This window comes from Callorhinus ursinus, unplaced genomic scaffold, assembly GCF_003265705.2.
Source record: "Callorhinus ursinus isolate GAN/ISIS: 27379988/994484 unplaced genomic scaffold, GSC_fseal_2.0 scaffold4, whole genome shotgun sequence".
NCBI lineage: Eukaryota > Metazoa > Chordata > Mammalia > Carnivora > Otariidae > Callorhinus > Callorhinus ursinus.
Genome location: NW_027397066.1, coordinates 58053599 through 58076985, shown reverse-complemented (window position 1 = coordinate 58076985; position 23387 = coordinate 58053599). Strand labels below are relative to the sequence as shown.

General features: G+C 38.3%; 1 long non-coding RNA gene across 1 annotated transcript; it reads left to right on the top strand.

Moving 5' to 3' along the window:
* The first annotated feature begins 5092 nt into the window (after nt 1–5092).
* LOC141372471 (uncharacterized) lies at nt 5093–15294 on the top strand. Its single transcript, XR_012377731.1, has 3 exons — nt 5093–5170; nt 6863–7060; nt 15235–15294. It is a non-coding gene; the product is annotated as an uncharacterized lncRNA (long non-coding RNA).
* Nucleotides 15295–23387: the final 8093 nt, after the last annotated feature.

The following is a 23387-nucleotide window of genomic DNA, read 5'->3' as shown; positions in this document are numbered from 1 at the left end:
CATTAAAGAGGGCATGTATTGAATGGAGCACTGGGTGTTATATGCAAACAATGAATCATGGAACACTAAACAAAACAAAACAAAAATAATAAGACTTTCTGCATTATTGTGGGAAAATTTAGATGGTCCAATATGTGTAACAGTGAGGAGGGGGAAACTAACTATTTAATTTCCAATATTTAGGGTTATTTTACCCTAGTTTTATCTAACTCTAGCTCTGTAAACAAGACATTTCCAAATAAGAATAAAACGTAAAGTTAATAGTTACTTGAGAAGTTTGGGTAGATTCTTTGGTGGAATTCCTCCCAGAAAGTGAGAAAATGAATGACTCAAGTGAGTAACAAATGTTTCTCAAAGTAAGGTAGTTTCCAATTCTTTAACAAATCGGCTGATAGATCACTAAGCAAATTTTGGTGATAGACCACTGTATTAGTTTCCAGGGCTGCCATAACAAAGTACCACAAACTGAGTAGCTTAAACAACAGAAATTCATTGTCTCATAGTTCTAGAGAAATCTGAAATCAAGGTGTCAGTAAGGCCATATTCTCTCAAATCTGTGGTGGAGAGTCCTTCCTTGCCTCTCCCAGCTTCTGCTCTGTGTCAGCAATCCTTGGCACTCCTTGGCTTTAGGTGAATCATTCCAATCTCTATTAATCAGATGGCTGTCTTCTCCCTGTGTGTCTTTACCTCATCCTCCTTCTGTGAGTGTTGGGTCCAAATTTCCCCTTTTTATTTTTTTAAAAGATTTTATTTATTTATTTATTTGAGAAAGAGAGAAAGAGAGAGAGAGCACAAGCATGAGCTGGGGAAGGGGCAGAGGAAGAGAGAGGGGGGACAAACAGACTTCCTACTGAGCAGGGAGCCTGATGTGGGGCTCAATCCCAGGACCCTGAGATCATGACCTGAGCCAAAGGCAGGCGCTTAATCAACTGAGCCACCCAGGCACCCCTCCCCTTTTTATAAGGGCACCAGTCTTACTGGATAAGGGGCCCATCCTGTTCCAGCATGACCTTATCTTAACCAATTATACTTGCAACAACCCTATTTCCAAATAAGGTCACATTCTAACGTATTGGGAGTTAGAGCTTCAACATATGAATTTGGGGGACACAATTCAACCCATAACAAGAAGAAAGTTAGAATTCTAGAGGAAAGAAATTGCTAACTCATAGCCAGAGAACCTTGGTAAGTTTGTATATTCTGTTTTCTTTTAGACCCGAGTCAAAAAAATTGGGGGTTCAACCGAGGCTTTGGGTATTCATTGCTTGTTGGAGAGCTGTTCAGAGGCCAGGAAGGTCCATCAGAAGCATAATTCCTTTCCAGAGGTGGCTTGGCATATGGAGCTCACCAGGGGTAAAGGCAGTCGTAATGTGTGGGTGAGCCAGCAGGAGAAGTAGACAAGTCCAGACACAAGTTGAAAAGAACCTTTCTATTCTGGACTCACTTCCCAACACATTATAGAAAGCAGTTCCTACTGGACCTAGGGAAAGCACCTTCTCAATAGAATGTGACCTCCTTCCAGAATCACAGATTTATGAATTTTCCTGTTGGTTTCTTTATTTTCATCTCCCTAGTTGCTCAGAGGAAAATCAGGATAATTCTGACAGTAGAACTTTCAACCTAAGGCCTTTTTTTGCTCCTCGGTTTGTGGTTTTGGGTATTACTCATACATTTACATCCACAAAGTAACCTTGAGTTGTTGAAATGTGGTCTTTAATTAATCAAGTAATCTAAGTAAAACCTTCCCTGTTAGGCATTTCTTGTATCATTTTTCCAGTGAATTTTGGAAACTGGATTTCCAATAATTTTCTGATCATGAAGGATCCTCTGGCTTCGGACTCACAGTAGAAAAGTTCATGGAAATCCTAGGGTGTTAACTTCTTTCTGGGCTGTATTCCAGCAGGTTTTAAATCACTCTGCTTGCTTTGGCTTTCCCACATTCCCTCTTTATGTGGGTGTTATAGGAACCTTCTACTAGTGCCCAGTAAAACTCACCCCTCACCTCTCAATCTTGCTACAAAAGGTTAGAAAAAACCTGGTGGTAATCTTACCTTAAAACTCAGGCCAAAGGATAGACAGAGGTAATCGGAGGGGGAAGTGAGGTGTAGCGGTCATTTTTCACACTTAATTGTTTGTGAGGAACAATCAGGAAAGAGCTCCACAGAGGGAATGGCCCTTATGTAGTGAGCCCTCTGGAGGAAATATGAGTCCCATGAGAATTTGAGGTTCACCTAGATGTTTAAGAAAGGATTAGCAATTCATGTGTGCTACCAGCCAAAGGCAAAAAGGAAGTTATTCTTGTGGGTGGCCAATGTCCATGGAGCTATGGGATTATCTGACAGAGATAAATAACAATGAAGAAAAACAAAAGGGATTATTTCTAAGCAGACAGCTCTACTATTAAGACATCTAGGTAAGCAATGAGCACATAGGGGGATGTTCAAATGTAGAGAGCATCACACCTCTCATAATATATTTTCATTAAAAAATTATTTTACCCCCCCTTTTATAATTATGAAGGTAATACATGCACATTGAAGAATAATCAGACTGTATGGGAAAAAAATTAAGGAACTTAGAAAAAATATAAACCTACCACAATTATTTTCATCATTGCACATTACCTTCTAGTTTTTGTCTAATGCTTTCATTTTCCTTGAGTTGTAATCTGCTTAATATTAAATCATAAACATTTTCCCATGTTGTTACATAGTCTTTATCATTATCATTTTACAAGGCAATATACTAGTTCATCATATTACATATGTTAAACCATTTTCCTATGGTGAGATATTAGGAAACATGTACTTTTATGGGTAAGTTGAATTATATTCTTCATAGATGGTATTTTGATTCATTGCATTTGGGGGGAATACATTTTCTAAGAACCATCTTGGGTTCATTAGACATAAGAATTTATTAAAAATGAGAATTACCCAGTACCTGTTCCACCAACCATTTGTAGAAGTTGATACCGTGGAGTTAAAGAAAGAAAGAAACAAGAAAGGAATGAAAAGTGCTCTTTGGGTGTCAAAGAGAGTCAAAGAGAAATTTAAGGCATTAGTAGAGAGATTAGTGACTATAATAACGTATTTCTGTGTTCTGGATAGGAAGGCATTCAGCATGGTCCCTGCAAAATGAAGCCAGAATTAATTCCAAGTAGAAATGCAATTAACGTTAAGAAAACTTTTCTTGGCATTATAAGCTAACACATGTACTTTTATATGCTGCAAAGTTGAAAAAAAGTTAAAATTCTGAAGTATTGAGGCCACAGCTATAAAAAATTAAGGTTTTAAACTAGATTTATGAAAGTAAGAAAATATATGTTATGGTATGCTAAATGCTATTCTAAATAGTGCTTTTTCATGCTGGCAAATGTTCGACTTCTGCCAATGTGAACAATTATTTTTGCTGGCCAAAACAGTTCAAACAAAAACAGAAGTAAGCCACTATTTCTTAACATAGTAAAGTTGAAAATTTCAAACATTTAATGGAAATTATTTTCACATTTATTTCATTGGTATTCAAAGTAAGTAGTAGGAATTCCTTAAAAGTTTGTGTTTATGACAAAAGTAAATTGCTTGTGTAAAGTTATTTGGAAGTTAGAAGTATGATAAATGGAGATGGTTTAAAAAGAAACAAGTATATCTATTTTAAAAACATTATTATTAGCTTCTTCCTTCTTTGGCCCTCACAGACTGTGTAAGGGTCTGAAAAGGATGCGGTGAGTGGACTACCAAATATTTGCTCTTTTTTCATGTTTAACAGAAACTGAATTGTTCTCCATGGATCCAGCTAAAATACTTCCCCAGACTTGCCCACAGTTTGGGGTAGTGGCATGACATTTCAGCTGATGAAATAATTGACGAAAATCTCCTAGATTCTACTTCTTTACTCTTCTTTCCTTCTTGTTCTTGCCTGGGAAGCACATAGTGAGGTTGAAGGTAACAGCCAACTGGAGACATCTCACAGTAAGGATGAGGAATTAGGCTACGTAATGAGAATGAGGAGTGAAAAGGAAGTAGGATCCTGGGGCACTGATGAGACCATGCAACCACTGGGCTGTTTGTCTCTGCACTTTTTTTATGTAAGACAAATTACCCAAGGCTGTTTGGTTAAGCCACTGTCATCAGATTTCTGTTATATACAGTACACACAAATGCTAAATGATGCAGAGCCCTTGATATAGCCTCTTTTTGTATCCTGTACTTTTATTTACAAACTATCCATAATGGATAATAATGTGCTTAATGGTTTTTGTCCTCAAATACTCTGAGTTATTAATTACATTAATGACAGTATTTGTAAAGCATTCTCTCTTGCTCATCATTGTATTAAATGCTTATAAGTTTCTGACACATTGTGTGCACTTAATAAATATATATTTCCAGGTAATTTGGAAAGTTTTGACTCCAAAATGCACACCCACACACCCACCCCCCCACACACACATGTACTTCTTTACATAAATGTATGTATGTGCAAACATTCTATATAAGTTATGTGTTTTAAAACACTTGTATGGCTTTGAAATACTTAGATATTAAAGAAACACCCTATGAGAATAATTGTCACTATTTCTTTTCCACCTAGGTTTTGTATATTACTGTAATGATGGACATTTATGTGTCTCACTGAACTCTAAGGTCTTAGAGAAATGTAAGGGAACTGATGTGGCTGATAGGGAAAGGGATAGGGAAACAGTGACTTTAAATCTCCAACAGCATTTGTCAGGCCACCTGAATAAGCATTCTGTAAAAACAAAATGAAACAAACACACAGGATTTTAAACTCAGGGAACTTTTGGAAATACAGCATGTTACACCATCTTTTTCCTGGTGATTCATTGGTCCATTAAAGTTGCCGACAGTAGAGAAATCTGTTTACCTTTGTGTAATCTGGCATTTTCCAATCTTATGTGCCATGAAACCCTTCTATTCAAGTTATTCCTATTAATAATGCCCAGTGGAAATACTTATGTGACACATACTCTGGGAAACCTTGCAATATAGGGACCAGAAACATGAAAAATCACCATTATTCTATGGTATTGATCTAGATTATTTAGTGCAACTGGTTAGTAATCAGAAATAAAACATACAGCTTTTGGAAAAGAGAAGAAAAATGAAGACTTTTTACAGAAGACCGAAATACCTAGTTTACTATAAAGGTGAGACATTTATTTTGTTCCTCATTTTAGCTCTGGTGACCAGAGTATCTATGTGTAACACAAATGTGTTCAATAAGTTCTTATTGATGGAAGGAAGGCTTCATGGAAGGAAGGATTGATGGAGAGAGGGTAATGAAACTCATGGGATACCAGTATTCTAGAGAAACACCCTAGGGAAGCTGCCTAAGAGCCATGGTTTGATAAGCTTTCTGGAGACTTGAACATGCCCCACATATTGCTTTTTCTCCAAATTCTCATTGCTTAAAATTTTGAGTTTTGCACCAATGACAAAATATGTGTACTTGATATCTGTCAATCAGAATTTTCTCAACATAGTACTCCAGGCAACTACTACCAGTTGATTGGCAAGAGAGCTAAAACCATTTCTAATATAATGACTGCCATCTCTAACATGAGCCTTAATATTCCTTTTTCCCCGGTCAAATAACTTATACTTATTTCATAATCACTAGCCTCATGTCCCTAGCATTATCTGAAGACAGGTTATTTACTTTTTCCCTCAGGTACTATTGTGGTGGTTTTAAAATGACCATAGTTTTGATATGTATCTTCACTAGATGGAAGACAATTCCTTGCACACCCAGTGTGGGCTGGGGTAGACTTAGTGAATCTCTTCTAATGCAAAGAAGATAATGGAAGTGATGGTGTGAGACTTCAAAGACAGGATATAAAAGACACTGTGAAGTCAGGGAACGACAGATGTTGGCGGGGATGTGGAGAAAGGGGAACCCTCCTACATTGTTGGTGGGAATGCAAGCTGGTGCAACCACTCTGGAAAACAGTATGGAGGTTCCTCAAACAGTTCAAAATTAGAGCTACCATTCGATCCAGCAATTGCACTACTGGGTATTTACCACAAAGATACAAATGTAGGGACCCGAAGGGGTACGTGCACCCCAATGTTTATAGCAGCAATGTCCACAATAGCCAAACTGTGGAAAGAGCCAAGATGTCCATCGACAGATAAATGGATAAAGAAGATGTGGTATATATACACAATGGAATATTATGCAGCCATCAAAAGGAATGAGATCTTGCCATTTGCAACGACGTGGATGGAACTGGAGGGTGTTATGCTTAGTGAAATAAGTCAATCAGAGAAAGACATGTATCATATGACCTCACTGATATGAGGAATTCTTAATCTCAGGAAACAAACTGAGTGTTACTGGAGTGGTTGGGGGTGGGAGGGATGGGGTGGCTGGGTGACAGACATTGGGGAGGGTATGTGCTACGGTGAGCGCTGTGAATTGTGCAAGACTGTTGAATCACAGATCTGTACTTCTGAAACAAATAACGCAACATATTTTAAGAAAAAAGAAAAAGAAGAAGATAACAGGAGAGGAAGAATGAAGGGGAGTAAGTCAGAGGGGGAGATGAACCATGAGAGACAATGGACTCTGAAAAACAAACTGAGGGTTCTAGAGGGGAGGAGGGTAGGGGGATGGGTTAGCCTGGTGATGGGTATTGAGGAGGGCACGTTCTGCATGGAGCACTGGGTGTTATGAACAAACTGAATCATGGAACACTGCATCAAAAACTAATGATGTAATGTACGGTGATTAACATAACAATAAAAAATTTAAAAAAGAAAGAAAGAAAAAAAAGACACTGTGACTTCCTGCTTATTTTTTATCTTTCTCTTTCTATTTCTACTTTTCTCAAGCTCAGATAATTCACTGTGGAGGAAGCTAGCAGCCAGGCTAGAAGCCCATGTGGTGAGGAACTGAGGCCTCCCACAGATAGCCATGTGAGTGAGCAATCTGAAAGTGGCACCTTCAGCCCCAGTCGGGCCATCAGATGAAACTGCAGTATCAGCCAGTATCCTAACTACAACCTCCTGAGAGGCTCTGAGCCAGCCCCCACCAGGTGAGTGACTTCTGGTCTCCTGACCCATAGAAACTAAGCAATACACGATTCCTATTTAAACCATTAACCTACTTAATGGTTTAAATAGGAATTTTAGGAGTTAGGAGCTTTAGGATCATATTTAATACATAAATGGATAACTAATTCAGCAATCTGAAGAACTTTTAAGGAACTAGGACTCATTTACAGCCGCTTTTAAAACCCAACCTCCTCTACTCCCAATTTCTCCACTTCAGTATGACCAAGTTAGCTAGTTATCCATCAATTCCTGTTTTTTTGTTTTTCTTTCTTTCTTCTAAAGCAAGTGTCAGAAAGTTCTTTTAATACATGGCCAGATAGTAAATATTTTAGGCCTTGTGGGCCTTGTGGTCTTTGTCACAACCACTGAACTCTGCCCTTGTAGCATGAAAGCAGCTGTAGATAATATTTAAATGAATGACTATGGCTGTGTTCTAATAAAAGCTTATTTATGGACACTGAAATTTGAATTTCACATAATTTTCACATCATGAAGTGTTATTCTCCTTTTGATTTTTTTTCAACCACTTAAAAATGTAAAAATCATTCTTAGCTTTTAGGTCACTTAAACCCAGGTAGTGGGCCAGATTTGGCCCATGGGTATAGTTTGCTGATTCTTGTATTAAGTTAATAGAATTTTTGATATTTAACTGTCACATGGTGCCCAAAATAAATACATATTTTAGACAATAATCATGTGACCAAATTATGGCTAAGGGGATGTGGGTGAAAATGATGTGTGCAAATTCTGAGTCATGCTCTTAAAGGGAAGTGGTGGACTTCCCCACCCCACCCCCACCTTTATTCCCCTTTCCCACTTCTCATTGGCTACAGTGAAGATCATCTTGGACCAGGTAGATGACAGAAATGTCCTTGCGATGGTGTGCAAACAGAAAGTGCCAGCATTCCTAGCTTTGGATCATGTGCAGTCATACTGTTATAAGAGTGAGAAATAGACTCTATGTTTTTAGATCCCTTTCACACCTCATCAAATGTTAGCTCTCACTAATTTAGCTAGTTAGTCTTTGGCTACCATCTCTTACGTAAGGACAGGTTAATGTGTTATTCTTTCAAGAATCCCTGCAGACAGTGATTAACAGCTATGTGTGGAGTTAAAATTCATTCTAGGTTACTTATCAAGTCAGGGTAGCCTGGACATAGGATAGCTTTAACTTTTTAAAAAACCCAGAATTTCTAAAGAATTGCAGGTATTTGCCTTTTCTTCTGATTGTTGATTTCCTGCAATTTGGACCTGAACAAATGTGCCTTTGTATCCCTTTTCTCCCACCTCTATCATATTATGGCCAAGAGTGGAACATTATTAATCGAGAGAAACATAAACAGTTCACTCTTTATAATCGCTGAGGAAGAATTAATTCGTATTGTCCTTTGTGGAGCTTATTTATATAAATGAATGGGTTTAAAATCCCCCCTGCAAGATCCCATGGTTCTATGGATCTTCTCATTCATATCACTGAAAGAAAATGTAGTCATAATAGATATACTTATTTTGTAAACACTTTTTTATTTTCCATAGCAGAACTTGGGGGTCCCAGGCTGTGAACCACAGTGAATAAAAATCCCACAGCCAAAGTCTGCAAACCACTATGAGAATCATCAGCCATCACTTGGCAGCACCAAAGTATCAGGCATTGTCCAAACACAATTGTTTGAGTTCTTGTGCTGACACACAGTGTTTCCCCTTCATCCGCCCACCCCCCTGCCCCTTCTCTCTCTGCCAAAAACCCAATTCGCTTTAAGTAGGCACAAGCTTCCAAGTCCTGGCTGTTAGTGTCCCGAAGAGATTTCAGGGAGATGCACCCTTGGCTGAGGGTTAGAGCCAGAGGCCAGCCAGTGAAGGGAACAGTGTCTGGGTTTTGAGAACAGCTGGAGCTTCGGAGGGAGAAAAGCAGTTTGGCAAATGAGGAAAGAATGTACTTGTCACTTCAAGAGGCAAGAAACTTGGATTTCTCTCCCGCTTCTGCCAGCAAGTGTTTATTGTAAAGGAGAGTGGTGGTGATGGCAGGTGAATTTTGCTTAGGACTTTATGGAATGTTTCATGTTTATTTTACCTTTTCAAAGAGCAGATAAATCTACAAATCCCACAGTATAACTATTTTGAATTCTGCTCTTGTTTTTATTGGATAAGTGAGTGTTCTCAGAGTTATTTTTGAGAATGCTGCCCCTGGCCCATTTTGAAACTCTGCTTGCTTTCCTTGTATGTGAGCTAATATTTGTTGTAGGGATTTTGGAGAAAAGTAGCACAGGGTATTAAATGGAAGGTGAAGGCCTAAGGGAGAAAAAATCCTGTTCTGAGAACATAAGCTGAATTTACGGATGGGGGAATCAGATGGGCCTGTTCAGACAAAATAGGGACGTGTTAGCTGATACCAGAGGTGAGCTTATGAAAAGTTTGATTGATGAAGTTGGGGGCAAATAAAGTTTTTAAGAAGTCATATTCTTTGGTTGTATCTTGAGTTCTCTGATTTTCTTGGATTCTTATGGAAATGGATAGAACAACAGAGACTATTTTCTCTCTCTGAATTCCCCTTGTTAGACTTGGAAAGTGTCACCTAATTTTAAGTATCACTTACAAAATGAATAAGTTCAATATTAATATTCAAAAAATAATAATTGTTACCATTTTAAGGTCTCTTATCTCCCTTTCTCAATTCCCAGCATTTTTGTCTACTTCAGGATTCTTCTTTTAACTGTATCTGCTGTGTTTTCCTTTTGTTTTTGTTTTTTTTTAATTTGGCAGTGAGAAAGTTCATTAGCTGGGTTTGGGGGCACAAACACATCTAAAGTTAAAATAGGGAGTCAGTGGGAGGATTGGAGGGGCAACAAATATTTCTTGAGTTCTGTCTGTGTGACAGACCTCTGTACTAGTTCCTTTCCTTGTAAGAATCTGTGAAGTATAAAATATTATGCCCATGTTAAAGAAAGGGAGACTGAGGCTCATAAAAGATCCTCATAAATTGCCTGATATTATCTGATGTTCTGTTAAATGGTAAAGTCAAGGTATCTGGATTTAAGCATGATTTTTATTCTGAAGTCCATATTATTTCCACTGCCACACTTTTGTCTACAAGATAAAAATCTGGGTCAATTATGTTTAAATTGATTAATCACTAAAAACTGATTGGTCACAAGTAATCTGTATATTACTCCTCTCTTGCTAGTGCATTGTGATTCTAGATAATGACACTTAGTTGCAAGGATGCAAGGGACCACAGAGTCTTCAACTATATAGTCCCTTCGAGTCCCCCAAATTTTCCCCAACTAGTAGTACTTCTTGAGAGAAAAATAATACATCATGGTCTATTTGTCACTAACCACAATGAATTTCCTGGCCTGGCAAAGTTCATGCAAGCCACTTCAGAGGTATGGCCTCTTCCACATCGAACTGTGTGATAGCCTAACCTTTAACTTGGGTACTCCTCTCTGAGGCCAAAGTGCCAGGTTTCACTCAGCATCCATAGTATGAATCGTAGCAACTGTTTTCAAAGTATCTTTTGGGCTGCTGTTCTTAGAAGGGGCTTGTGAGCAAAGCAGGAACTTAGAATTTCACAGACTCCTTCCCAACACAAGAACAGACAATGGGCATGTGAAGAAGTCAGTGAACTTCAGGGAATATCCTTGTAGCAACATCTTTTGCAGTCTTCTTTCTCCATTCACCAGTATCAAGAACATCACCAGTGGGTTGATGTATTGTTGTTTTTCTTTTTAATTTTTAATTTTTAAAAATGTTTAAATATTATTAACTTATCTATTTATTAGGTTTTTCAATTTAATTCCAGTATAGTTAACATACAGTGTTATGTTAGTTTCAGGTGTACAATATAGTGATTCAACACTTCCATTCAACACACAATGCTCATCACAAGTGCCCTCCTTTATCCCCATCACCTATTGCACCCATTCCCCCCACCCACCTCCCCTCTGGTGACCATCAGTTTGTTCTCTAGAGTTAAGAGTCTGTTTCTTGGTTTGTCTATCTCTCTCTCTCTTTTTTTCCTTTACTTGCTTATTTTATTTCTTAAATTCCACATATGAGTGAGAGCATATGGTATTTGTCTTTCTTTGACTGACTCATTTTGCTTAGCATTATACTCTCTAGTTCCATCCATGTTGCCATATATGGCAAGATTTCATTCTTTTTATGACTGAATAATATTCCATTGTACAAATATACCACATCTTCTTTAGCCTTCATCTATCAATGGATATTTGGGCTGCTTCCATATCTTGGCTACTGTAAATAATGCTGCAGTAAACATAGGAGTGCATGTATCCCTTTGAATTAGTGTTTTTGTATTTTGGGGATAAATACCCAGATTGCTGGACTGCAGGGTAGTTCTATTTTTAACCTCTTGAGGAACTTCCATACTGTTTCCCACAGTGCCTGCCCCAGTTTGCATTCCCACCAGCAGTACACAAGAGTTCCTTTTCCTCCACATCCTTGCCAACACTTGTTATTTCTTGTGTTTTTTATTTTAACCATTCTGACAGATGTAAGGTAGTTTTATTGTAGTTTTGATTTGCATTTCCCTGATGATGAGTGATGTTGAGCGATGTTGAGTATCTTTTCATGTCTCTGTTGGCCATCTGTACGTCTTCTTTGGAGAAATGTCTGTTCATGTCTTCTGCCTGTTTTTTAATTGGACTACTTAGTTTTTTTGGTGTTGAGTTGTATACATTCTTTATATATTTTGGATACTGAACGTTTATCAGATATGTCATTTGCAAATATCTTCTCCCATTCAAAAGGTTGTCTGTTAGCTTTGTTGGTGGTTTCCTTTGCTGTGCAGAAGCCTTTATTTTGATGTAGTCCCAATAGTTTATTTTTGCTTTTATTTTCCTTGCCTCAGGAGGCATATCTAGAAAGATGTTGCTATGGCTAATGTCAGAGAAATTACTGCCTGTGCTCTCTTATAAGATTTTTATGGTTTCATGTCTCGTATTTAGGTCTTTAATTCATTTTGGGTTTATTTTTGTGTATGGTAGAAGAAACTGGTCCAGTTTTATTCTTTTGCATATAGCTGTCCAATTTTCCCAACACCATTAGTTGAAGAGACTGTCTTTTTCCCGTCGCATATTATTTCTTCCTTTGTTTAAGATTAATTGACCAAATAATTGTGGGTTTATTTCTGGGTTTTCTATTCTGTTCTATTGATCTATGTGTCTGTTTTTGTGCCAGTACCATACTGTTTTGATCACTACAGCTTTGTAATATAACTTGAAGTCTAGAATTATGATACCTCCAGTTTCGTTTTTCTTTTTCAAGATTGCTTTGGCTATTCAGGGTCTTTTGTAGTTCCATACAAATTTTAGGATTGTTTGTTCTAGTTATGTGAAAAATACTATTGGTATTTTGATAGAGATTTCATTAAATCTATAGATCACTTTGAGTAATATAAGCATTTTAACAATATTCTTTCAGTCCATAAGCATGGAATATCTTTATATTTCTTTGTGTCCGCTGATGTATTGTTTTTTTTTTTGATGTATTGTTTTTAGTGTCTACTTTGTGCTAATCATGGTGAGAATATTAATAATTTTTAGAAATTAGAAAAATACTTAATCTCAGAGATTGTCACTTTGCTGTGTTCACAAATATAGTAGTCAACACAAATACTGCCTAAGGAGTCTCTCAACCACTATAGAAATGTAGAAGTATTTCTTATAATCCAGAATGTTTAATTAATCAGAACTCTTATTTTCCAGGCATTCTGAGTAATCAATACTTTCCTATCATTTGCACTATGACACATCTGGGTTGTTCAGTACACTTTATTCTGAATTTCTAACATTATGTGAGATATACACAATAAATATGCATTTAAATAGTCACAGCAATGATCGTAATAAATTCCAAGTGGGGATGGTGTGCTCTAATTCTCATGAATTGAGGGATAATATTTCTATATTATTGTTTTCTATAGCAAGACCTAAAAACAGCTGTATGTGTCTGGTAATTTAAAAGTTTCAGTAAGGGGCGCCTGGGTGGCTCAGTTGGTTGAGCGACTGCCTTCGGCTCAGGTCATGATCCTGGAGACCCGGGATTGAGTCCCGCATTGGGCTCCTTGCTCGGCGGGGAGTCTGCTTCTCCCTCTGACCCTCTTCCCTCTCGTGCTCTCTGTCTGTCATTCTCTCTCTCAGATAAATAAAAAAATCTTTAAAAAAAATAAAAAAATAAAAAAAAATAAAAGTGTCAGTAAACTGGGGCACCTGGGTGGCTCAGTCAGTTAAGCATCTGACTCTTGATTTTGGCTCCGGTCATGATCTCAGGGTTTGATTGAGCTCCACATTCGTCTCCACACTCAGTGAGATTCTCTCCCTCTGCCCTTGCTGCATGCTCTCTCTCTCTCTCCCCGTCTCTCTCTAAAATAAAAATAAATAAATCTTTTTTAAAAGTTCCAACAAACTAATCCTTGATAATAATACTTATTTCTCTTAAGGATTAAATAACTGGAAATTTAATTTTGCAACTACATTTTAAAATAGCATATATCATATAGAATTGCTGATATGGGTATAGTAGAACTTTGCTATTAAATCTACTGGATAAAATATGTAAAAAGATTTGTCTCTTGACCAAACTGTACTTATAGGGCAAAGTGGATCGAAGAGTTATCAAGGGTAACACAACTCTACAGGCTCACATTGCTGTTGCTTTATTGTAAAATTGAATCTATTGTAATAGATATACTTTTATGTGTCTAAAATTGAAGAACCTATTTATAGATATCATACTCCAATGTGTTAGTGATTCACTGAATGAATTGTTAAATAAAAGAATATTTATTAAAGGACTATTTTTAGTAGGTTTCCTAGTTTGGGAGAAGATGATTTGTAAATGGTATATCTGATAAGGATATAAAGAACTTATATAAAGAACTTACACAACTTAACACACATAAAAAATCGAATTAAAAAATAGGCAGAGCTTAACTACACTCAATTAAAAAACATGGGCAGAGGACCTGAACAGGTATTTTTCCAAAGAAGACATACAGATGGCCAACAGACACATGAAAAGGTACTCAACATCATTAATCATCAGGGAAATGCAAATCAAAACCGTGATGAGATTTCACCTCAAACCTGTCAGAATGGCTGGAATAAAAAAGACAAGAGGTAAGTGTTGGCAAGGGTGTGGAGAAAAGGGAACCCTTATGCAGTATTGGTGGGAATGTCAATTGATGCAGCCACTGTGGAACATAGTAGGGAGGTTCCTCAAAACATGAAAAATAGAAATACCATATGATCCACTAGTTCTACTACTGGGTATTTACCCAAAGAAAACAAAGCACTAATTTGAGAAGATATATGCACTCCCATTTTTATTGCAGCATTATTTACAATAGCCAAGATATGGAAGCAACCCAAGTATCCATCAATAAACGAATGCATAAAGAAGATGTGGACATATATACAATGGAGAATATTACTCAGCGATAAAAGGAATGAAATCTTGCCATTTGTGATAACATGGGTGGATCTAGAGGGTATTACACTAAGTGAAATAAGGCAGAGAAAGACAAATACCACGTAATTCCACTTATATGTGGACTCTAAGAAACAAAGCAGAACAGACCTGTAAATACAGAGAACAAACTGATGGTTGCCAGAGGAGAGGATGATGGGAGGATGGACAAAATGGGTGAAGAGGAGTGGAAAGTGCAGGCTTACAATTATGGAATGAATAAGACATGGGAATAAAAGGTACAGCATCGGAGGGGATAGTGTCAATGGTATTGTATTAGCATGGTATGGTAACAGATGGTAGCTACACTTATGGTGAGCATAGCATCAGGTATAGACTTGCTGAATCATGTTATACACCTGAAACTAATATAGCATTGTGTGTCAACTATACTTCAATTAAAAAAAAATATAAATGTTGGGTATATCAAGTAGTCAAAACCAAGTCTGGGCTTTTCTAGGACTCTGGATTACCACCAAATGTGGTCTGGACCTCGCCTTTTGGCCTAGGTACTCAGTTTTGTTAATGCTTGAATTTCCTGTCATCCAGGAAACAGAGCTTAGCAAATCTGCCAAAGCTTTGTGTATAGCAGCATAGCAGAGAGATTAATCATGTGGGTTGCTGGAGATAGACTGCTTGATTAAACCTTGACTTTGCTTTTTACTAGATTTTGAACTTGGTCACAGTATTTGACCTCTGAGTCTCAGTGTCATCATCTGGAAAAGGTAGGATAATAATAGTACCTCATATGTTACTATTGTTGTGAAATAATGTGAATAAAATGTGAAGTGTGAATGAAATGATGCTTCTCAAACACTTAGCCCATTTCTGGCAATACTAACTCCTCAGTAAATGTTAGATGGAGACAATGATGTTGTGGATTTTCATCGTTCTGTTATTATCATTACTATTTTTATTATGTAAAGCAGAAAGTTAATATATAAATTTATAATAAAGTGTAGTATAGTACCTGGAATGCTTGGGTAGCCTCTCAGTAGTACTTAATTTCTTGGTTTAAGGATAATTTAGATATAGAACCGGTAGTTAGAAAGCTGTAATGAGGTCAGAACAGATGAACATAGGGGAAGGGAAGGAAAAATAAAATAAGATAAAGACAGAGAAGGAGGCAAACCATAAGAGACTCTTAACTATAGGAAAAAAAACTGAGGGTCGCTGGAGGGGAGGTGGGTGGGGGGAAGGGATAATTGAATGCTGGGCATTAAGGAGGGAACTTGATGTAATGAGCACTGGATGTTATATGCAACTGAGGAATATTCTAAATTCTACCCCTGAAACTAATAATATGCTATATGTTAACTAAATTGAATTTAAATAAAAAATAAAAAAAATTTTAAAAAGATTAGATTATGTACAAATTAAAGCTAATTTTTTTATTTGTTTTGTTTCATTTTTTGCTTTTAGCTGCCATTACCTCACCTTAACATAGTAATCTCTGGTTATCCCTGCTGGTAGAATGCTGATTGGCCACTATATTTATTGTTGATTAATTCTTTTTATTGAGGTGAAATTCATATAACATAAAATTAACCATTTTAGAGTGTATAATTTATTGGCACTTACCATATTCATAAAGTGCAAACACTTCCTCCTAGTAGTTACAAAACATTTTTATCACTCCAAATAAAACTTCATACCCATTAAGTAGTCACTCCCTATTTCCTGCTCCCCCTAGCCCCAGGCAACCACCAATCTACTTTCTGTCTTTTGGGATTTATTTATTTTGGATATTAAATGTAGATGAAATCATACAATATGTGACTTTTTTATCTAGCTTCTGTCACTAAGCCTAATATTTTTGAGGTTCATCTGCATTGTAGCCCGGATAGGTACCCCATTTCTTTTTATGGCTGAGTAATATTCCGTTGTATGTATAGGCAATATTTTGTTTATCTGCTTACCTGTTGATGGTCTTTGATTAATTTTTAAAAGTAGAAAATTACTTAATAAATACAGCCCAGTAGAAAGATACTTTCAACATGGGATTCAAAAGGGAAAATGTTAGGATCATGAAACATAAATGCTACATTTACCTTAGCAACCATTGGATCTCCAGTGACTAGTGCAGAATGTGGCACACAGGAAGTACTCAATAGATATTTATTCTATGCATGAATGAATAAATTACTGTAATATGATGTTAAAAACTGACTTTTAGGTAGAATCAGTGCTCCCCATTGCACAAAGCCAACTAAAAAGCAGAGGGTGAGGGAGCTCATTGATAGAGTCCGTGCAAGTCAGCCATAGAGGCACAGAGCAGTAGGGAGAAAGGGATCTGGAGGAGCAAACTAAGAAAGCCATCATATGCACCAAAAAGTCACTCAGGTCAGAAAGGGGCAAGTAGCTGCATCTCTCATCTTATTTAGGGCCATAGAGGAATGAGTGATGAGTACCATACACATATACCCATGTTTGTGCTTTTCTCCATTAAACCTTACATTCTGGTTATAATACAGGAAAGCCAAAAAAGTAATATATAACAACTAATGATTTTGATTAGCATACAGTTACAATTTTGGAAACTGCTGAAATTTAAGACCCACAGAGTGACAGTAATGATGCTAAATTTTAAGAAAAATTGAAGCTTGCCACACTATATATATCATATGCCCTAGATCTGATTGCAAAGAAGCAAAATAAACTTTATAGAAACTGTGCCAGTTTAAGGAGTCTGGGAAAGGATCCTTGCTGAAAGAGCTCACCATACATTTGCAAACATAAATCAACTTTAAGACAAAATTTTCCTTGAATGTGGTAGTTGAAGAATGAATTTTCTTTGTTAGCCTACTTATGAGCATAATCAGAATACTTTCACCACCCAAAGCACCATTTAGTTATTCTCACGATTGTAATGAATTTACTCTGCTTCAGGATTGCTTTATGTCCCACATGCTATCATTTTTTTTTAAATCTGGGAGTAATACTTTTATCTGGCTAGCATAATTCAAGATTGGAACATAAGTGCTTATGCATAGTTTTCAGTAATAGTTTTGTGATTTATGGACTTGCCAGGAATTAGATGAGGTCTTTACACCCAGCAGTTTGACATATTTTATTAAACAATATAAAAAATTAAGAGGTGGGGAGACAGAAACATATGTAAGTAGAAGACAGGAAAGTAAGTTCTATGAGGAATGGCTAAAGCAATGAATATAATTTAACTTAAAGAAGGGGTATTTGAAGAAAATGCTGACTAACTGGATCTTTCTCTTTATTGAGCACATGGGATAATGAAATTAATCAGTATAAGTTAAGAATATGAATACTGGATTCGAAGAGACTTAGGTGAGAGTCCCATCTCCAAACACTTATTAGCAGTCTATAACTTTGGGCAGTTTCCTTAACTTATCTGACTTTGGTTTTCTGATATGAAAAATACAGATATAACAATAATTATCTGATAAGGTGGCTGTGAGGATTAATGAGCTCAGCTTTGCACCCTGATGCACAGTAAATGTCCACGAAGCTATTTTTATTGTTCGAAGTCAAGGGCATTTAAATATTGGACTAGATCATCAAAGGAATGGATGCTTCCCTTGAGAGCCGTGAGACTATGAGGGGGTCCCCTCTGCCTGCAAGCAACATTCTCCAGATAATCCATTTATGTATTTTTCTAGCTCACAATTCTAGCAGCAAACTATAAATAAGGAGCAGCTGTTGTAAAAATCCTTTTTACTCTTTCATGTTGGCTTGCTATCTCTGGGAAGAAAATTTTTGCTATTTAAATTCCTTGTTTGTCACCCTAAATGTGGGTTGGAATCGGGGCCTTGCTCCTGATGGGGCTATATCAAAGCTTCCAGGGGGGAGCCACTACCAAGAGGTAGTCTACTCTTGGTGCCCTGCTCTTATTTCTCAAGCAAGCCTCACACCTCAGTAAGACAGGTCAACTCTGCCTGATACTTTCTTCAAAGCCAAGGGTGGCTACTGTGCCAAGGCATGGGCCAGGGACTTGACATTCTCCAGGAGCAGTCTCCCCCAGTGACTGTCAGAGTTGGTGGATGAGTTCTTCAGCTCCTTTCCTCGTCAGGTGAGACAATTTTCTTTTACACTGTTTTCTCATAGGACTCCACCCCCGGCACCCACGTGGGATTCACTTTTATTTGCTGCTTCCTCTTTCTTGTCTGACTTCTCCCACTTTCCTCTTGGTGTTTTGGGGATTACCTTTCAAATAAATTGCTTGCATTAAAAATCCTTGTTGCAGAGTCTGCTTTTGGGGGAGCCAAACTGAGGCAGGGTGTCAGTGGCTATCTTTCATGATTTGTCGATTTGTGTTTTCCAGCTTTATTGAGATACAATGGACACATAATTGTGTAGGTTTTAGGCGTATAAAGTGTTCATTTGGTACACATATATATTGTGTCTTTTATCTTTTCAGAGCAGTGAACATCAAAATAGATTATGGGAGATTTGATGTGAATGGGAAAGGATGGGATTTATTGGGGGAACTGAGAAGATGAGTGTCCATTTACTTTAATTACAAACATCTTATTAAATATTAAGTGCCAGACACTGGTCTGAATCCTACTAGCATAAGAGATGGGTGCTGTCCTGGACAGATTCACACTTTTCTAGGAAAGACAATCCTAGCAATTCATCATTAAATTCCAAGATGATCCAAGACTTAGAAAGCTGAAAACAAAGTGCTAGGGGAGTACAGACGAGAGAGAGGCTTAGAAGGCTGACGGAGATGTACTTCAAATTCACAAAAGGAGTTTATTTTTGCTAAAGGATGAGTAGGACTTTGGTGGACTCAAGTTGGGAAGTGCCTTTGAGGGAGGAAGAGCAACCTGCACCTGCATAAAGTTTGAAGTTGCATGGAGTGTTTGCGTGGACAGTTGGAGAAAAGCTCATTGTGGGGTGCATAAGAGGCAGGAGAGCAGGCTGAGAGAATGTGAAAGGTCTGATTATGAAAAGTCTTGTCTCCTTCAACTGTAGAACAGATGACAGGAGAGGGAAGGGCTTCATGCATCAGAAAATGCAAGTGCGATGCCTTGTCCCAACACTTCCTTTTCTGCATGTCTCTAGTGCAAGGAGGAAAGAGAGAAGAGATTCAGGAGAGGCTGTGTATTTTCAGGTACATTCATTACTGATTATCACATGCCAGACACTATGCTAATGTGTTCTTTCCAAACCTTATCCCATTTCATCCTCATGGTAAGCCTGTGAGGTAGGACTATTAAGCTGTTTTGCTGGGGAAGACATTGAGGCTTGGAAAGGTCTAGAAAATGGTAAGATTTGGCATCATGACTACCTGATTCAAAAGCCCTTAAACACTGTACCATACCACTTCTCTCTTGAAAGAAGCAAATATAGAGTGTGCAGAAGCTGCTGAGGTCACCTTTCTGAGACTGGGGTGACAGCTAAGCGGAGAGCACTGAAGGCAGAGGCCCACTTGCTGAGTTCTGCTCATCTGGAGCACCGAAAGTCAGAAGACACCAGAAGGAGTAGCCATCATGTTGAAAGTCATTTGTTTTGTTATTTACTTTGGCGAAGTCTCCAGAAAATATTTTGGATTTGGAGTGTTTTTTTTCCATTGGATTCATCCTTAACAACTGCTAAAAGCATCCAACAGATGACAAGAGAATAAAAAAATCACTTAAGCCACCAACAGTGGCAATGCCAGTGCCACAGAGTAAGTGACTGTTGGTTTTGGTTAACCATTTCCTGGACTTGCCCTCATATAGCACTATCAATTCTGTAACACCTCAGAGTTGGTCTTTTCTTTTGCAAAAGTAAACAGAATTGTGGCTTTTCTGCCATGCTCCCAGCATTTTTGAACTACTTAATTTTTGTGAACTTTAACATTTGTCTTAAGAACACAGTTACTTGAATGAAAATGTTTGTCATTAACCTGTCATTTAACACTTGAGAAAGTTGGGCCTAACTGGTGTGACTTAAAGTTTTTTCTACAAAGAGAATTCTGAAATCTAGATAGATGAGACATATAAGATGGATCATATGTTTTCATAAATAAATGGAAACCAGACATATAAATAGTTTTGAAAATTTTAAGCACTGTGCATTCTCTTGCTATGCTAGAATAGAAGAGGGAAGGAGTATGGAGACAATCTAGAAAAGGCCAAAGTACTAAAGTACCTTTTTTTTTTTTTTTAAATAGGCTCCATGCCTAGCATGGAGCACAACCCAGTGCTTGAACTCAGGACCCTGAGATTAAGACCTGAGCTGAAATCAAGAGTTGGACACTTAACCAGTTGAGCCTCCCAGGTGCCCCCCAAAAGCCAAAGCATCTTTTAAACAAGTGACTGAAGCATTAATGAAAAAGCTCTAAATTTCAGAATAATCAATTATTAATCTTCTAGACTAACAATCTTATTTTTAACAGAAGTCTCACAGTGGGGGCACCTGGGGTGGCTCAGTCAGTTAAATGTCTGCCTTCAGCTCAGGTCATGATCTCAGGGTCCTGGGATCCAGCCCCGCATTGGGCTCCCTGCTCAGTGGGGAGTCCGCTTCTCCACCTGCCCCCCCCCACCTCATGCTCTCTCTCTGAAATAAATAAAATCTTTAAAAAAAAAAAAAAGGATTCTTACAATGGCCAGTGCAATGTAAAACTCTTTTTTTTTTTTCAAATAAAACATTATTTGAAATATCCCATTTCTGTAATGGATGTTAAAACACCCATCATCCGATTCCCTAAAAACTGCCATCCACAGTTATAAGAAGACCATAGCATATGGGGACTGGACATTTTGAGCAGTGATTGTTTCAGGCAACAATCTTATAATAAGGATTTAAGTCATTTTTCCATCAGCTACTTGACCCCTGTCTCTCTGTTAGAACCGGAACAATGTTTACTCTGTATCAGACTCCCAGTGGTCTTTGAGAATCAACCTGAAAATGTTAACTGGTGATGCTTGGTGGTTATTCCTCTTTAGACTGAAGAGGGGAAACTCTAATGCATTCATGTAAAAACTTTATTTGCTATGGGAATTTGCTTTGGCTAATGCAATGTTTAAGACCTGCTGGTTCACTCAAAGGTCAAGGAACATTTATGTAAGGAATCTTCAATAACATTCTTTCAGCTTGGCGAGCAGAGAATACCCTGATGCCAGTTTTCCCCTCTTTTGAGTATTAAATTTGTGTGTGCCTTCATCTAAATTCCCACTAAATAGTGAAATTGTTTTCAAAATACGCAGATAACATCATATAAAGTTAGAGCATTTGTTTTACTTTCATTTCCTTTTCAGTGATTTTCTTTTTTGGTTTATCAAAAGCACTGTTTTTGAAACATTGATCATAACCAAAGCCTGCATTATGAAAACATCTTTTACCAAACAAGTCAGTTTGCATTAAAATGGTCCCTAAGGGGATGTTTACCTGCGTTTCCCAAAGTATGTTCTGCAAACTTCTAATTCTAAACCCGGGTTATTAGGATGGTAACAGTTGTCCTTCAGTGAAAGGATTCCTTCTGTGACTAAATAAGTTTGAGTGATTCTAGGAATGGGGTGATACAGCTTGCTTTCTTCCACTTCCAGTTTGAAACTACTTGACTCCCCTGAGCCAGGTATCTGTTGAGCCTGGGGGCTTTGGGGTGTGGGTGAGGCTTTAGGCACTGTCAGCTCCTTTTGGTGAGAACTGGTACAGGGCTTGCCTGGATTACAGGGCACCTTGTAAGCACATGGCAAGCACAGGGCACTTAATCCTCAGAAGATCTTGGGGGAATATCCACCTCAGTTTCAGGTGAGTGTGCTAAGTCTCCCCTTCCCTAGGTGTCCACAGACCAAGAGAGAGCTGAAAGGCTGTCATTCAAGAGTGGGAGATGACAGGAAAATTCTGCAGGACTGGTACCCGATTTTTCATTACATGCCCCAGGTCCTGAGAATGCTTTGCCTGTCAATGCCTTTTATGCTTTCTCAACAATAAAATCCAAGTCCCAAAGAAGCTACAAAGAAAGATAGCAGCCTAGCTGAGAGCCATCCAAAAGAGAAGGAACAAGTGGATCTATCAGAACACATGCCACAGAAGTACAGAAATAGAAGCACTGGGGAGGAGATTCCGGTTCAAGATGGCGGCGTAGGAGGCTACCCGGCTCCCGACCTCCCATGGACCAACCCAGCCTGCAGCTACATATGGAACAAATTCTTTTGGGGGGGAAAAAACAAAAAAACTTAAAAATTATCTGAGCAACTCCTGTGCATCTGGTGAGTGAGAGAAGTCCCACGTCAAAGCAGGTAGGAGAAGCTAGGACACAATCTTGCCATAAGCCCTGTCGCCGGTGCAGGGACCGACAGTTGGGAGTGAACTCCAAACCCTGAGTTTCCTCCTGAGGAGGCGGGGTTGAACCCCACACTGGGCACCGCAACTTTTAAGACCTGAGAGACAAGCCCCAAAACATCTAGCTTTGAAAAATACCGGGGCTCATGTCCATGGGACCCACAGGCTGTGAGGTTCTGAGAAACAGCTTCTAAAGGGTTTGAGCACTTGGACTTACCTGCCTTGGGGCTCAGTGCAGAGGCAGCCGACAGAGAGGTACCCCGACTTTGTGTTCATGAGGCTCATTTGCTAATTTTAAAGCCTTGGTCTGAGGGGCAAGCATCTAATGCATTACACATGTAGGGGCCTGCTGGCTGGTGGGTACTGTCTTCACACTCTTCCTCTGCCTCCCTCTAGCCAGCGGGCGCTATCTTTTTTCTCTTTTTTTACTCTTTTTATTTTTTTCCCCTGCAGGCACCATTTATATGCTTCCCCTGTGTCTCATTCTGGCTGGCAGGTGCCTCCTTCTCCTCCTCCTCCTCCTCCTCTCCTCCTCCTCCTCCTCCTTCCCTCCTTCTCCTCCTCCTCCTC